General features: G+C 42.0%; 1 protein-coding gene across 1 annotated transcript in view; it reads right to left on the bottom strand.

Moving 5' to 3' along the window:
- SCAPER (S-phase cyclin A associated protein in the ER) overlaps positions 1–1,209 on the bottom strand; it is a 523,695-nt gene extending 522,486 nt beyond the window's left edge. The window contains exon 1 of the mRNA XM_044917799.1: positions 1,174–1,209. The gene's annotated coding sequence lies outside the window, so the exon portion shown is untranslated. The remainder of the gene's footprint in view (positions 1–1,173) is intronic.
- Between the last annotated feature and the right edge of the window lie 16,861 nt (positions 1,210–18,070).

The raw sequence follows: 18,070 nt of genomic DNA, 5'->3' as shown, positions 1-18,070 counted from the left end.
CTGAGGAAAAGTCACAGAAAAAAATACAAGGGCCAGAGCACCAATATAAATCAGAGTGGGATAATGGTCGGATTACCAACCCTAGGTGGGAAAGCATCATCCCAGATCAACCATTCACCAGCGGGTGACCCCGGAGCAAGTCATAAGGTCTCTGAACCTCAGTTTCCCCATTCATAAAATGAACATAATGCCTATCCCACCCTTCCACCTCGGATTATGAGAGTGAAATAGTTAATGTCGGTGAAATCAATGTGTAAACTGTAACAAATTATAATACATACAAAGAATTGCTATCTATTCGGTAAGATGACTATAATGAATAGCTATTTTCGTGGAAAATATCTTGGCACAAACAGAATGAGGGATACAGTCCACCAGCAACAGGAAGCTGCTCTCACGCAGGCAGCCCCATCTCAGCGAGAGCCACTTGACAGCAGCAGGTGCTCAGAGAATCAGTTTTCTGTCTGCTTTCTAAAAATCCCGTCACTCACTGGCTGGGGGGAGAAGGCGCGAATGAAGTGGTGGAAAGGAGCACTAACAGAGGCAGAAGGCTGGGTCCTATTACTCCCAGGTGCGAGGCATTGGTTCAACTCTTCAGCCCTCCAGGCCTCAGTTTATGCATTTGTAAGACGGAGAGACCATTCCCGCCCTGCTTCCCTGGCAGAACTAAGACCCGAATAATCGAGCAGGGAAAGCGTGGTAAACCCTGCGGAGAATGAGATGATGATAGCGATCACCTGTCAAATGAAGAGCCGGTGGGAGTCTCCTCCGGAAGCCCCTTGCAGTTTGGACATTCCAGAAGCCTCGACAAGCGCGCCGCCGCGCACCCCGTGAAGGGGTGAGCAGTCCCCCGCCCACTCCCCCGCCGTGGGGTGCGCAGGGTCCCACGTCCCTCACACCCCAGCTGAACCCGCAAGGCAGGCCAGGAGCCTGCCCACCGCCGCCCCCCAAGCCTCCTGAGAGGAACCCCCGGCCCTCCCGAGCAGCCGCGGCTCCCCTCCCCCAGCACAGATCGCTGCCCCTCTCCGCCCGCACTCCCAGGTGAGGGAAGAGGGTGAAGGGGAGTACCCGCCGCCATTTTGTCCCTTGGACCCCGCAACGCATTCTGCCGGCCCGCGCCCCAGCCCAAGCCCTCCCGGGTCTGCGCTACGCGCGCCCCTCGCGGACACTCACCCCTGGCCGCCCTGCGCAGTTCGGGGCGGCTCCGAGCGTCCCGCCGGGAAAGGGGCGGGGCGGGGCGGGGCGGGGCGGCTGCGGAGGGGCGGGGCAGCTGCCCGGGGCACCACGTGACTCCCAGCAGTGGCCGCGCTGCTCGGGGCCCCTCGCCGCGGCCGCCCGCGCGCAGGCGCAGCCGGGTTAGCGCCGTCCGGCCGCGGAGGCGGGAAGCTGGGCGTGGGTTAGGTTTCCTTGTCCCGGCTTCGCTGCTTCTCCGGACCTCTTCCCAGGCTGCTCTCGCCTCGCTGCTTTTAGCCACAGTTTTGGATTCAGTCCCTTTCCTCCGCCCATCTCACCGCCAGTTAGTCCCACAGATTGGCGACCTGGAGGTACGCCTCACAAAAATCTGTACTTGTGAAAACGCTTCGGAAAAGCATGCAGGACTACGCTTCCAGGCTTGAAAGGCTCAAAGTACAAAGACCTAACAGATGTGTTTTCTCTACTTCAAAGACAAAATAAACACATGAACGGTGTTTAAATCACAATTCTGAACAAAACAGAAAAGAGACTCAAGGCAGACCATAATTATCAAATGAATATTCCACATCATTTTTCATCCATCTGGGAAACTCAGACTCAACCTTTCCCTCTCCCTTGTTACCCACAATATGCAGAAGTCGTGGAATCCAGGGGAGTCTACCTCACAATTAAGAGTATAAGCTTATGGTAGCATAAGGAGGGTGGATCAGGGAACATACAGCAATTTCATAAAAGGTGGTTGGGGCTTTATTCCTCTTTTCAACTATTCCTTTTCTCCTCTCCTTTAATTCCCATAAGGATTTAAACAACCTCTCCCATCTTGAAATCTCCCACCCAACCCACCAAACCCCACTTCAACCTCTACTTTTTTTCTCTGCAGATCTGCCTTTCACCGCTACACTTCCTCAATCATCCAAACAATGTCTCTACTTCCTCAACTACAACTTATACCCAGTAACTCACGTCATTGCACTCTTTTCTGCCCTACCACCATATGGCAACCATTCTTTCCAAAGTCACTCGGGATCTCCTAACTGCAGTTGCTATGAACGTGTTCATCATGACCTAACTTAATTTCTCTGCATTAGTTGACACTCCTTACTTCTGGAAACACTCTTTCCTTGCCTTTCATCTTTACTCTCTTGATCTCACTCTTCCATCTCTAACCACCCCTCTTCATCTCTTTTGAAGTCTCCTCTTCTTTCTTCCATCTCTTCAGTGTTGGTATCCCTGAGGGATAAGTGCAAGCCCTCTCTTTTCCCACTGGACACACTCTCTCTGGGTGATTGCTTTTTCTCAGTTAGCAACTTTGTGCTTTATATTTCCCAGTATATATCTCCAGGCCTGATTTCTGCTCCTGAGCTCCAGATCTACATGGTTAAGTACCTGGTTACCTCCACATGACCCTCTCAAAACCAACAAGACAAAAAAAACAAAAAACAAAAAAAAAACAACCACTCATTATCTTTCTTATATACAGGTAAAACAGCCTTGTGAGATAATTTACATACCACACAATTCACCTACTTAAAGTGTTCAGTAGTTTTTAATACATTCACAGAATTGTGCAACCATCGCTACAATTAATTTGAGAATATTTTCATCACCCCAAAAAGAAACCTCATACTCCTTAGTAGTCACTTGCCCTTTTTCCCTCAATTCCCCATTCTGGACATTTCATGTAAAGGGAATCATGCAATATTTTGTGACTGACCTCTTCCACTCAGCATAATGTTTTCAAGGTACAACCACACTGTAGCATGTATCAATACTCCAATCCTTTTTTGTGGTCAAATAATATTTCATTGTATGGACATACCACATTGCACATTGGATTTATCCATTCATCAGTTGAAGGACATTTAGGTTATCTCCCCTTTTTCATCGTTATGAATAATGTTGCTATGAACATTTGTGTATGAGTTTTGGGTGGACATGTGTTTTCATTTCTCTTGGGTATATACCTAGGAGTGGAATTGCTGGGTCATACGGTAGCTATGATTAACTTTTTTAAAAACTGCCAGACGACTTACAAAACCAGGTGCACCATTTTACATTCCTGTCAGCAGTTAATGAGGGTTCCAATTTCTCCACATCTTTTTCAGCCTTTATATTGTCTGTCTTTTGGATTACAGTCATCCTAGTGGGTATAAAGTATGGTTGTAATTTATATTTTCCTAATGACTAATGATGTTCAACAGCTATTCACGTGCTTATTGGCTATTTGTGTGTGTCTCTGGAGAAATGTCTATTGAAATCCTTTGCCCATTTTTTAATTGGGTTACCACTCATTAACTTTTGCCACAAAAGCTGTTTCAATTATTGTTCTGCCAAATATTCTGGAGCCCTTCTGTAAAATGCCCCTTCCTCAGCCCCACTGATGGCAGACTTGACCATGTGACTTGCTGTGGCCAATAAAATGTGAGCAGAAGGGTCAATTACAAACAGAAATTTTAAGAGCCAGCTTATGGGTTCACCATGTCTCTTTTCCACCTGCCAGTGATTTATTTCAGAGAAAAGCTGTTCCATCAACCTGGGTTCCAAGGTGAAGATGACATGGAATAGAACCAGATTATGTATTTGCATGATTCCGCAGTGGACACATAGCATTTGTTTTCATAAGCCACTCAGGTGCTTGGAACATTTGTTATTGCACCATAACCTGGCCTGTACTACTTGTCCCATGTGCTGTGTGACTAGCTCTACTATCTCTCCAGGCTCCTTGACATGGCCCACAAGGCCTGAATCAGGCCTGATAACCTCTTCAGCCTCATTTCCAGGTCATTTCCTCAACCGCCCTATGTTCCAGACAAAATAAAATACATTGAGACCCTGAAATTCACTTCTTCCTCTCTTTCTCTCCCTACCTGGGCCTCTGTTTAAGTTTTTCCTTATTACTGGAATAGTAATAGCTATCTTTGCCTAAGCATTTTCAATGTGCAAACTATATATAGAGAAAATCTCATATCATCTGAAAACAACCCTGAGAATTAGGTAATTTCTACCATTTTACAAATCAACAAAGGCCCCAGATTTTACTTTTCCTGGGGCAGACAGCTAGAAGTGGGTAGAGCTAGGATTTGAAGATCTATTTTATTTTTTTATTTGCAAGAGAATGAGAGAGAGCACATGCATGAGCAGGGAGAGGGGCAGAGGGAGAGGATCTCAAGCGCACTCCACACTGAGCGAGGAGCCTGATGTAGGGCTCATTGCAGGGCTCATCACCAGGCTCAGTGCAAATCTTGATATCACGACTCTGAGATCATGACCTGAGCCAAAATCAAGAGTTGATCCCTTAGCCAACTGAGCCACCCAGCTGCCCCAAGTAGAGCTAGGATTTGAACCCAGGTGTGTTTGACTCCAAAGCCCCTCTTTGAATCATTATGCTATAAAAATATACTAGAGGTACTTAGCTCTTATTGAGCACTTACTATGTAGCAGGTATTATGCTGAAGCACTTCACATGGACTATATTTAATCCATGTAAAGAAATTACATGAAATAGAAGTATAAAATAGTGGTATCCCACAGCAGATCCCTCTCCCATCTTAGGAAACTGACCTTCCCTTGCTTAAAGATCCTGTATACAACAGTTGCCCTGCAAAGAAAGGGATGTCTATTCTCTCCAAATTCACATTCTATCCGCCACTCCTCATTACCTCCAAACCCACTTCTATAATCAAAGCCAGGAACCCAGGACAGAATTGTAAGGTCTATTATAGGGGCAAATAAAAAAACTTATACACTCAAAGAATTGCGATACCGTGTGTATTTACATCAGCAGTAACCTAGAAAACTCTATGGGAGTAGATTCTAAGGATACTACATCAGAAAAGATAGAATATATTGATGAGCCAGGCTAAGTTGCAATACAGGTGTCCTTACCTGAGATTCTGATTTTGATGTACTAAGTTGAGCACCTGGAAGCATCCTTAATGGTTTACTTTGTTGGTTGACTTCAATGAAGCTGAACTTCGATGAAGCTGAGATGCCAGGACTTCAGTCACATAATGTGGAGAAATGAATGTAAAAGGTCTTATTCACAAGGGTCAAGCCACAGGGTAAAATATGTGAAAGCATCAAAGTGATGGGAATGTTGGAGTGGATCTATTATGTGTAACCTGCTCACCCTTTTCCTGACTATGTTTCCTGGAAGGGACGAGAGGGCATTAAGGCACTGAGAAAACATTAGTGAGAGAAACATAGGCATCCTTGAAAACTCTGCAATGACTGTTCTCTCTAGACCAAGGATGATTGAAGAGACTTGATGACAAGGTCTCTAGGAATGAAATAGATGGGCAGTCTACTAAAGTATTACTTGATATATACAACTGGGAAAACTATAGGTCTATTGCACAGAAACCTGACTTGAGTTGTCACAAAAGGAAGTCACAACCTCTCATTTAGTTCCCAGATCTAAGTTATGCCACATACCCAGAGCCCAGTGATTACAGGAGAAACTGGGTCCCCTTAAGGAAGGACACTGCAACATTGTCACAACTATATACTATAAATATTTCTCCAAGCCTTTCCCAAAAGAACCTGTGACTACTAACACGAAACAGCAAAGTTTCACCTGTCAGCAATATACCTTTACAATCTTACTTCAGGGCCATGTCGACTCTCAAACTGTTGTCACGGTATAGCCCACAGGGATCTTGATCATCTGGACATCGCATAGAACATCACTCTGATCTACTACATTGATAACACCACGCTATTGGCCTGGTGAACAGGAAGCAACAACTATTTTTAGTAAGACACATGAATGCCAGAGACACAAAAATTCAGCGAAAGGATTGTTGCAATATCTCTCTATACCAGTGGTTCTCAACCAGAGGCAATTCTGTCCCCAAGGGGACATTTAGCAGGCAATACCTAGAGAGATTTTGGGTTATCCCAGTTGGGGGTAAAAGAGTTAGTGGCTACCGGCATCTAGTGGGTAGAAGCCAAAGATGCTGCTAAATATCCTGCAATGTACAGGACAGCTCCCCACAACCAAGAATTATCAAGCCCGAATGTCAAGATTAAGTCGAGAATCCTGGCCTCAAAATGAAAGACAAAATTCTGTACCTTGCACACTGAGGCAACATATACCATATTTGGGTATATTTCTCTGACCCATTTACTGAAAAACCTGTGTTCCCGGGAAACGAAAAGCTCTGCAGCAGGTTCAGCTGCTATGCTGCTACTCAAGCCTAATAATTCAGAAGATCCAAAGTGTCTGTGGCAAGTAAGGATGCTGTATGGACCCTCTGGCAAATACCAACAAGAGATCCAAAGCACAGGATACCAGGGTTTTGATACAATGCCATGTTCTCCTCTGCTGAAAGAGCACTGAATTCTAGTAGAGACTGTGTCTTGACGACATCAAGATTGATGTGATCTCAGCTACCATTCTTGAACTGCCATAAGATTGGGCACACACAGCAACAAACCATCATCAATTAAAAATGGTATAGAAAAGATTACACTTAAGCAGGTCAGGAGGGCACAAGGAAGTTGCATGGGCAGGTGGCTCAGACTCTAGGGCCTCATGAAGAGTTCCCTATAACCAGCTGTCAGGGGGAAAAAAACTTGGGTCTAATTTAGAGATGGGTCTGCACAGTATGTTAGCATTGGGTGGAAGTGGACCACTGCACTGTCACCATCACATTCAGGAGTGACTCTTAAGGAAAGTGGTGAAAGTCAACTCTCTCAGTGGGGAGAACTTTGGGCAGCACATCTGGATGTCCGTTTTGCCTGAAGAGGACATGGCCCAAAGTATAAACCTCTTCCGGCTCATGGGTAGTAGCTAACTATTATGCCTGTTACTCAGAGGCTTGGCAAGAACAATACTGGAATATTTGTAATAAGGAAATCTATGGAAGAGGTATATGGATGGATCTCTCAGAACTGGCCAATAGTATGAGGATTTTTGCTTCTCAGGTGAATGCTTATCAATGAGCATTCACTGAAGAGAAGGCTCTCGATATTATCAGTTGGATGACCCATGTGATTGACGTTAGCTCCTTTATTAAGCCACCTCAGTCCTGGTTCAGTGGGCCGGTGTACTAGTAGCCACAGCAACAGGGATAAGGGTATGCCTGGGCTCAACAACATGGACTTCCCTCTCCAAGGCAGAAAGCCCAGCCTGCTAACAGCAGAGGCCAGTGTTGAGCCCCTGTTATGATTCTTTGGGGGCAGTGGGGACATGTTGATTATGTTGGACCTCTACCATCATAGAGGGACAGAGATTTGTCCTCACTAAAATAGACACTTTTTTCTCTTTCCCTATCTAAAATGGTTCTGCCAGCAACACCATCTGTGGACTTATGGAATGTCCTGATTCCATGATTCATTGTCATGATATGCTAAATGCGTTGCTTCTCACCAACGGTCTCATTTAAAAGCAAGAGAAATGGATTCACGTTATTGGATATCACCAGTCTTATCACATACCCCATCATCTGAGAACAACTGACCTAGTAGATTGGTGGAATGGCCTCCTGAAGTCATAATCACAGCACCACCTGTAGGATAACACCCCTATGAGACAGAGTGCCATCCTACAGAATGGAATATATGCTTTGAGCCATTGACCAACAGATGGTGCTGTTTCTCTTACAGGCAAAATAGCCAGGTTCCGGAAACCTCATGACCCACTGACAAAATTTACTTTTCCTTCTCCACAACCTTAGACCCTTCTAGTTTAGAGGTCTTCGTTCCTGTCTTAGTCTGGGTTCTTGTCGTAAGACAGGTCTTGGGTGCGGATAGTTTGCCTTGGCAATGATCCCAGGAAGCACAAGTGAGGAAGAGGAAAGTGAGCCAGAGAAGGGAGAGAAGCCAATAAATGTGTGACAATGAGTCGATGAGCGCTGTAGGCAACTGAAGCTCAATCTCACCAAGAACCCTCTGAAAAACAGTGTGGAACAAGCTTCAGAATTGCCTTTTTGGAGGACAGGAAAGCATCAACACCAACTCATCAACGCCAACTCACAGGACATTAACTCTTTCCCATTTCTGGGCTTTATTTCCCTTTGGCAGGGTGCCAGAGAAAGCCCACCAGAAGAGACAAGAGAAAGGGGAAAGCTGTCATTGTGCAGGAGACTCTCCATTGCAGCTGCAGATGAACTCAGATGGACAGACGGGATACGGAGAAAGGCATCCACCTCATCTGCTAGAGTCCCAAGGGAGCTACACTTTCATGAGCACCCACTAATAACCCAAGTAAATGAGAAATAGAAACTGCCACCTGACTATTTGGGGGCCCTCATGCCACTGAACCAATAGCCAGAGGAGAGGTTATAATACTGGATGGAGTGGTAAGTCCAGTTAACAATGAGGGCAGAGAGAACCCTATCTGGTATCCAGGGGGAAATCACTGGGGTGCCTCTCTTTTTCCATCTCCAACAGAAAAGTTTAAAGAACCCCAAAAAAGGCAAAAACCAATAAAGGCAAGACCAGTAGGACCAGTAGGACTCAGATCCTTCAGGAATGAAGGTTTTGGTCACTACCCAGGTGAAAAACCACAATCAGTCAAAGCACTGACTGAGGACAATAGAAGCATGGAATGAGTAGTGAAAGAAGAAAGTGATAAATATCAACTCTGCCCTTATGACCAGTTATAGAAATAACTAACAGCTATGCATATTTTTCTTATGTACATATTAATATTAACCATTTTTTCTTTTTCTCCTTCTTCCTGTACTATTTTGCACAAAGAAGGTCAATGGTATTTAACTTTGCCAATTAGTTCATATGTCACCAGACCATAAGAAACAGGGTTTATTGGGAAAGACTGAATTCCCTAGAGATCTTGGACTTTAAAATGGCAATGATAACTTATCTCACCCGCGTTGAGATGACAAGGGCATCTTTATGGGTGTGAAGCATAGTTGCATCCTGATAGAAAGAAGCATGATACTGTGATAAAGGAGGTAAATATTTTGAATACCAAACAGTGTGGACCATGACACTTATTTGCCTGTTTGCTCTTGGTCCATTCCTGATCTTCCCCCTGCTCTGCCCTGACTCTAGGAGAACTATAATTTCTGGCACCCTTGGCAAGTGGATTCCAGGTAGATTTGGCCAGTGAGAGACCCTGACAGAATACTGGAGGGTGGGAGGAGGGAGCAATCAGGGTATTATGCTCTCTCACTCCTTCTCAGGCAACATGTCCATTAATGGCTATGTTTCCTCCATGTCTCAGCTCTCTCCAAACAGTCTAGAAGGTGGAAAAGGTCAGCTGTCCCCTAGACCTTCTGGAGGGAGTGTGGCCCTGCCAACACCTTCATTTCAGCCCAAACTGAATTGAGACTTTTGACCTCCAAAACTGTAAGAGAGTAAATATATGTTGTTTTAAGCCACTAAGATTATCACAATCTATCACAGTAGCCATAGAAAACTAATAAAGGAACCAACATTCCTTTGTGTACTTTTATATACCGGCACTTTACATGTGTTATCTAATCTAGTCCTCATTAACAACCCTAGGAGATAGGTATTTTAAATATGAGGAAATCAAGACACAGGGCAATTAAGGAACTTGCTCCAGGTGTGACACTTAGTAAGAGACAAATCCAGCCAGGGCCACCTGACCATAAAGTCCATGCTCTTTCCATAATGTCACACAGATCTCATCTCTCTGGGCTTTGGCTTCTCCACTTTCCTTCCACTGCACTGACCCAAGAAGTCATAGGGGGTACCTGAGAAATGAGTTAGTATGTTACGGCCACCTCCAGAAGGAGGAGGGTTCAAGTTGGTCATGTGACTGCCATTTTCTTGGGCAGAAAACTGCTCAGAGGATCAGTGATTCTGGAGCAGTCAACCAAGGTGTATTTTCCACAGAATTTCCCATTCTGTGGAAATACTAAATTGAATCCTCTAAATTTAATCTCATGGAGAAGAGGTGCTACCACCTCCATCCAAGAAAAGTATCTTGGCATCAGAAAGGCGTTGAGTTTTGCACACTGGCTTCAGCAACTTCGTGAATGGGGACGCCATTGTGGTGCATCAGGGGGATCAATTCAGCCTCCATGGGGTATCTTCCTGCATTGCAAAGCCTGGGTAGCTGAAAACTGCCTTTTCTAGGTTCCTTTGCAACTAGTTTTCTGAATGTGAGTTAGTTTCTGATAATGGGATAAACCCGTGAAATACGATATGTAGAAGTGAGATAAAGTTTAAAGCCACTTCGTTAGCCTCTATACTATCAAGAAAACCTGTGAAAATGTGAATTCTTTCTGCAGCTGGATTCCAGTGGCCACTTTCCAGCTTTCTGAGTACCAAGAGGCAGTGATATCATCTATGGTGATAGGTGGTGGCAGCTTCTGGATTACAGTTTCCAGACTCCTGGATCAAAGCTATGGAGGTGTGTCTTAAATAATTCCAATGATGACCTTGGAATGTTGTTGATGGTCCAGTTCTGTATTTTTCTGGGAATAATTTCTAGTGGTCCAGTCTGGATCTTGCTCTCCTAGACCTTATATGCATCAGTTTCTTATAATAAGTTTCTTCCTGTAAAAAAAAAACCTGGAATGGTTTCTACTTTCTACATTGAAACTTGAAAGATATAACTTTCAACTGAAAAAGCAAATATGACAAATTCAACTTAGAACATATTTAATTTGAGTTGCCACTAAAGTGTAGAAATCCAGTTGTTCAACAAATATTTATGAACCTCTAGTGTGTCAGAAACTGTGCTAGTCAGTGAAGAAAGACCAGTGAAAAAGAGACCTAGCTACCCTTTTAAGTGACTTAATTCAGCTTAGAGAGGCAGACACATAATCATGATTACAATGTTATAAATACTCCGGTAGGTAGAGTACCCTGTATCATAATGGTACACAAGCGAGTCACCTAACCCAAAGTTAGGGCCCAGGAACATATCCTGGAGGAAGTGATATCTGAGACTTTGAATTAATCAGAGTTCACAGAACCTAACACTGATTCAGGTAAGCAGAATATCAATTTATTTAAATGATATAGGAATTTGAATATGGACTATACATTAGATAATGTATATCATGTTACATTTTCTGATTTAGATAATTGTATGGTGGTTATGTAAGAGAACACCCATGTTCTTATGAAATACACACTGAAGTATTTAGGGATATGGAGCAATGTTTACAACTTACTCTCAGATGAATCAGAAAAAAATATGTGCACATATATGTGTGTGTTCCAAAAATAGTTAAGGAACTGGGCACCTGGGTGTCTTAGTCAGTTAAGTGTCTGACTCTTAATCTCAGCTCAGGTCTTGATCTCAGGATTGTGAGTTCATGCCCTGCGTTTGAGCCCTTAAAAAAAAGTTAAGGAACTCCCATATTCCCTTCATTTAAACTTACTTTGCTTCATTTGCTTTACCATTCTTCTCCATGCTTGCTCTCTTTCTCCTTCCCCCTTCCTCCTAAGGGCATATGGTTCCTTAACTAATCTTGGCAATTTGGCTGATAAGTATGAAATTTTATAAAAATCAAACTTTGCAAACCAAAAAACATGATATAGAAGCTGTTTCCAGAATTGCCAGGAGGGCGGGAGAACATGTTTCAGGCTCATTGTTACCCCGCCAGAAACATACCCCAAATTCACACCCTGGAATTTGTCATTGAAGGCACCACTGCTGCCCAAGGAACTGGATCATTCTGTAATGTTGTTGTCTAGCAGTCCCCGCAGTCCTCCTGCGGCTTACTCCTGTTATTGAGTATTGGGAGATTGTGTCTGGTTGGAACACGTACCCACACCTTAACTGTAAGGAAGGTAAGAAAGTGAGTATTTGCCAGTTTCAGCTTCTAGAGTGAGAGGCAGACTTTAAGGTGGGGAATTCTCCAATCATCAAGAAGAAAACAGATGCTAGATGAAAAAAGGTGAGAATATTCACTAGAGTTCACTTCCTTACTGCTCCTGTCCAATAGTACCATAAAGTCTTCTTCCCATATTTAATTCTGCAGAAGAAAAAATTAAAATTTGCTCACTCCTTCCCTCAAACGATGATAACCTCAAATCCCATTGGTAGCTGAATCCAACTTGAATCTCTGTGTGGTATTCAGTCCTCTTCTGGTCCCATCATGATCCTGTCTCAGAATTCTGTAACCCATGAGTGAAACTGCAAAGCTAACCACCACCAGCATGCCCTGGAAGAAAGGGATGGAAAAGAATAGAAAACTAGTTTAAAATATATGCATAGCAGAACAAGTGAGAAAATTTAGGCAGATTCTATAACCTTAATTTCTGCAAATAGTCACAAAGCTGTAATTGATATTTCTAACCTCCATCCTCCACCACCCATTTCATGTTCTCTTGCCCAGAGCAACAACTCTAGCTGGTTAGGCATTATTACCTGCTTGAATGACCCAGATCTTCATTCCCAAGGGATTTGAGCCTTTGGTAGTCTTGCCCACATAAGATTGGTGGACTCTTCCATTAACTTTACCACTGGACATGGCAGTACTAAGAGTAACCCCAAGGAGATCTGTAAGTCCCAGCCATAGTCCTTTAAGCCTCTGCTGTTTATCAGTGACACTATCTCCTCTTGATAGTGAGGATCAATCATCCTAGCCAGCACCATTTTTGACCCATCTTCCTAGCGACATGAAGAACTTCAGGCACCCAGGTGGCAGTCTTAATTTCCAATTCAGGAGAACCATGGGTCCCCTGACAGAAGCATTTCTCTCATGCATACCAAGACCTCTAAACCAGCCCATCAAGAATCGTGGGGATGGAAAACAAAAAATTTTTCTAGTTTGCATTATGGAAACCATCTTGGAACCTATACTTTTACAATGGAAAAAAATAAGACTATATCTTGGTTGCTGACTTAGAGCACACCTTGTAAAGTAACACCTTAACCTTGGAAAATCTTCCTGCTAGCATTATTACTGAGTTTTCAATAGACATCATACCTCTCTATAAGACCACTTGTTTCTGAGTGATGGAATAAATAAATGATAAGACCAGTGAATCCCATAGACATCAGTTCATTGCCTTAACTCTTTCATCATAAAGTGAGTTTTCCATGTCAGAAGCAGTATTACATGGGATAACATGATGGTGTATAAGATATTTAAGGGCTATGGATGGTGGTATGGTCTGAGGCATGGTGGGCAGGGATATTGGATGGTACCATCAGACAGCAATTCCACTATATTCCACTTCAATTCTAGGCATCCTACTTCATAATCAATGCCTTAATTTTCACATAAGAGAAAGGCTGTGTGTCAATAAGTGTCTAAATTCAGCAAGTGAAATTTAAACCTGGTTTTCAGCCATCTACAGGTATAGGAAGCCAGCTGATGGTTTTCAGTCCACACCTCCAATCATAGTCACTGCCCAACACAATTCAATGAAGGATCACATAGACTAGTGTGTTCGTTATGTTTCTAATCAATAGCTATTACCATAAAGGTGAGATTTGATTGAAGAAAAATGTGTACAAAATAAATGATGGATTTAGTACTAGGTACCTGAAAGCAAAATTAAAAAAAAAAAAGTAAATGATTGGAAATAATAATTTCTCAGTTGAATCTTTCTCTAACCAAGAGAGGGTTCAAAATACTATATTTAAGTTCCTGAATACAGATCATAACTGTAGATCACCTGCATCAACTAGCTACCAATCCAATGCTTCTGATGCTTGAAGAGCCCTTTGTTTTGTTTTCACCAGTTGATCATCCAGCTTGTGTTTGAAAATCTAAGAGGACAGGAAATTCAACCTAACCTGAGACCACTTTAATAGCTAAAAATCTCTCAGTGGTAAATGGAATTTCTTGTCACTGTAATTTACACCCTTGAAGCTAATTTCACATCTTGAAGTCTTTCGTATTTCATTGTTAATGAAATTTCTACAAACACACACAATCTTCCATATAGAAAGTGAGTCAAAATCTATTAAAATGCTTTAGGAATATATAGTTATGTATGCCAAGATATGCTGTGATCCAATTTTAATGATTTTTTTATTAAAGTTGAAGTTGAGGAGTTGCTTCCTACAATAACTTAGGGTCATGTGGTCTTCCCAGATATTAAAAATCCATTGGATGAATGACTGCTTTCTTACTCTGGAGAAAGAATTGGGTGCCTGTAGTTTATTTGGCAGAGATTTTAAGTAAGGTTCCCTAGAAACAACCTGAGATGGGTATTTGTTTGTGTGTGATTTATTGGAGTGCAATCAGAAGAGACAGGGAGAGGAGGGAGGAAAGTAGGATAGGCAAGAAATTATGCAAGAATGGGGTTTCGGGTGAAATCTAGTTTCAGCTTCATCCTACAAGAAGCTGAGGAGTATAAAGTATACTGCAGAGTCTGTCTTGCCTTGAAGCAAGGGAGTAGAATTTTTGCACTTTGCCCCAATCAATTATTGGTCACAGTTCATGAAATTGGAGGTTGGTAGAACTCCCAGGAATCTCTAGCCCCAGAGGCTTCAAACATATAAGAGAAATCTTCCAGAGAAAGTTACAGGTATGGCCCATTATTCCAAATACCTGTGGTAGCTGGTCAATGGACACAACAACCAAAGTGGGAGAAGGGATCTCAGAAGATCTAGGCAGAGCATCAACAATGTCTCCAAGGTCTACCTCTTGCACTCTTCAGATCTATGTGCTTTACACACTGGGTTCACTCTATCCTGTCACGGCTTCTCCAGGATTCTGGTCAATTACAATTTCTGGCAAAACATAAGAAAGGAAGGTTTGTGAGATGAGCTACAGCTTCTGCTGCTGTAGCTGGACCCAAGGCCATCATTGATATTCATCATCTCTCTCCTCTACCATCCAATCTAGATTCTCCTCATCCTCAGGTAGTCCTTCTGCTGGTCTAGGTGGTTTATCTGGTGGGATGACTCAATCCGCATCTTGGAGGAGCCTGAGCTCCTGATTACTACACCCTTATCAGCTATAATTCCATTTATAGTTAAAACTGCCATGAGAGTACCAAGAGACTCCTTAGTGGATCGTCCAAGTGCCAAACATTTCTTAAAAAAAAAAAAAAAAGATTTATTTATTTTTATTTGAGAGAGAGCGAGTGCAAAAGTGTGGGGAGGGGCAGAGGGCGAGGGAGAGAGAGAATCTCAAGCAGATTCCCCACTGAGCACAGAGCCCAATGCAGGACTCAATCTCACCACCCTGAGAACATCACCTGAGGCGAAATCGAGAGTCAGACGCTTAACCAACTGAGCCACCCTGGCACCCTGCAAGAGCCAAACATTTCTGCCTCTCCCCACTATGCAGCAGCAGACCTGTCTCCTCATGATTATCCAAGTCAATTTCCTTCACGAGATGGTTAACTCCTTTCTACTGGCACAAAGAACCCAAAGTGGCAAGGTGGCAGTCATAGTATTAAGTTCAATGGTACTCTTTGTTCCCTGGTAGAAGTATCCTCTTTCTGGAAGGCAGGATACCTAGAATCATTGGACCTAAAGTTAGGGGGACCAAAAACCCAAATTCTTCCAACGGGTTTCAGAGATTGATGGCGACCAGGGCTGCTCCTACTTCCACTCTCTGGTTCTCAGACCGATGTACTGTACTGACTGGGGACATAGCATTAGACAATGATTGCTGGTTTAAGGAATAAAGAAAGATAGAGACCCATTCTCACAAAGTCATCATAGCCAGATGTTCGTTCTTTACCAAGGCACAGTAGCATACCTAAAGATGCTTTTCAGATGGTTAAAACAGAGTTTAACTCCATTTTCAAAGAAAATTCTCTGCTGCTATAGATGTCATGGCTTCACTGTAGAACCCAAGTGGACTGTGACTCTCCTACTGGAACTTGCTAGGGTAACTATGTGGGTAATAAATAAAGATTGATTTGTGAAATAATAACATCTTATAGAATCTAACAAGTAGAAAGAATTATAATACACGGCACCAATAACAGTAAGGCCTGTGGTAGGTAGTAAATGTAATGAAAGGATTCTAAGATCCTTGCATTGTTCAGGAGAAATAAAAAATTCTAATTTATATTGGAGAAATTTTTATAAATCAAAGATGTTTTTCATAATTGCTTTGATATCACTAAAGGAACAATAAATCAGTACATAACTAGCAAGCTAATAAGAGAAAAAAACAAAATAATAAAAAGAAAATTAATTTTAAAAAGGCAAGAAAAGGGAGAAAAAAGAATATAGAACATATCAGACAGAAAAGAAATAGTAAGATGATGGCTTTAAACCCAAATCTCTCAGTCACTATATCAAAAATAGAGTAAGTAAATTAGAAGTCAAAAATTTTAAGAACTGAATGTAAATCTTCAACTCTATGCTGCCTTCAAGAAATACACCTTAAATATAAAGATACAGTGAGGCTAAACGTAAATGAATAGGAAAATTATACCTGTAAACTGTAATGAAAAGAACCCTGATGTACTTATACTAACATCAGACAAGGCAGTCATTATGACAAAAGGCTTTACTAAAGGTAAAGATAACATTTCATAATGTCAAAATGTCCATCTGCCAGAAAGATATAAAAATAATAAATTTGTATGTATATTAATATGAGCCTCAAATATATATGACAAAAATTGACAAAACTTAAAGTGGTAGAGAAATAACCAGAGTAGAAGATTATGAAATGTATCTCTCAGTAACTGATAAAACAAGCAGAAAAAATATCAGTATAGATATAAAAGATCCATACTATGCGATGAAAAAATGTTACCTAATTGATATACATAGAAAACTGCAATCAACAACTTCAGAATATAGATTTTTTTTTTCCCCAGTGCACATTGTGTGGAACTCTTTAGAAAAAGACAAGGAAAGCAGGAGACCAAGATCTGGCCTCTGTAATAGAATAAATAACAGATATAATCACGTCTGTCTTTCCCACTTGTGTTCCAATTCCACTCTCCTATTGAGTGCTGGGGGACGGGGGTTGTTTAGCTAGAGCATGAGAGATACTGTTCACTTTGGGTATTATGAGTTAAATGTAAGAGTAGAGACCAGGAGACTCAAAGGTCTAGTTTGTTACACTCTATTCCAAAATAGACTACACATTCCTAGATGTAAGATGGCTCTAGATGAAGCAGCATTTGTGGTGGGAGGGGGAAACATGCAACTATAAAGGGAGAAGATGAGGAAAAGCATATCAGGCAAAAGTTGGATACACAGAATTGACACCAAGAAATTCCTAAGACAGAATATGGATATTTGGTGAGGATTTTTAGCTTGTCCCCAGACCTTATACGACACTCTAGGGTATGTTCCTCTGCTTTCTTAAGCTATTTCATTGATAGTAGTGGCCTCCTTTGTACCTTATTTTTGCATAAGGTATATCTGCCTTCCAAAGTATATATAACACATACAGAAAAATTCTGGAAAGTTAAACATCAATGTTAATGGCAGTTATTTATAAGAATGGGATTTGTGATTTTTTTTTTTTTGCTTATTTGTATATACTGACTTTCCTAAAATAAACAAGTAAGCATGCATTATATTTGTAATTCCTTTGTTTCTGCACTACATCACAGTACAAACCTTTTTTTTTTTTTAACAAAAACCAACCTCAAAAGCCCACAGACCTTAGTTTGATCTTGAATCCAAAAAACTGAAGCCCAAATGACGTACAAGTCCCAGAATACCATCTTGTGATGGAGTTGCAATCATAGCAACTGTGTTTTCTGTTAGCTGGATCTGAGAACATGTAAAGCTTGGTGTGACTATAAAGCAATCCTGAGTTTTCATCCTACAAACACCCAAAACTTATACATTCAGGAAGTTTTGTCTTTCAAAGAAGCTACTCTGCTTGTATCAGTTTTGGAGTTCCTCTGACAAAACAGTCTTCAGAGCTGGTTGAGTAATGCCAAAAGAAAATCAATTTCATTATAATTCATAAAAACTCCTACTTAGTCCACAATCTTACTCTTCTTTTTGCTCCTTGTCTCACTTCCTTCTTTAGCTAAG

The sequence above is a fragment of the Neomonachus schauinslandi genome, chromosome 9, assembly GCF_002201575.2.
Source record: "Neomonachus schauinslandi chromosome 9, ASM220157v2, whole genome shotgun sequence".
Taxonomy (NCBI): domain Eukaryota; kingdom Metazoa; phylum Chordata; class Mammalia; order Carnivora; family Phocidae; genus Neomonachus; species Neomonachus schauinslandi.
This window is presented reverse-complemented; position numbering and strand designations above follow the sequence as displayed.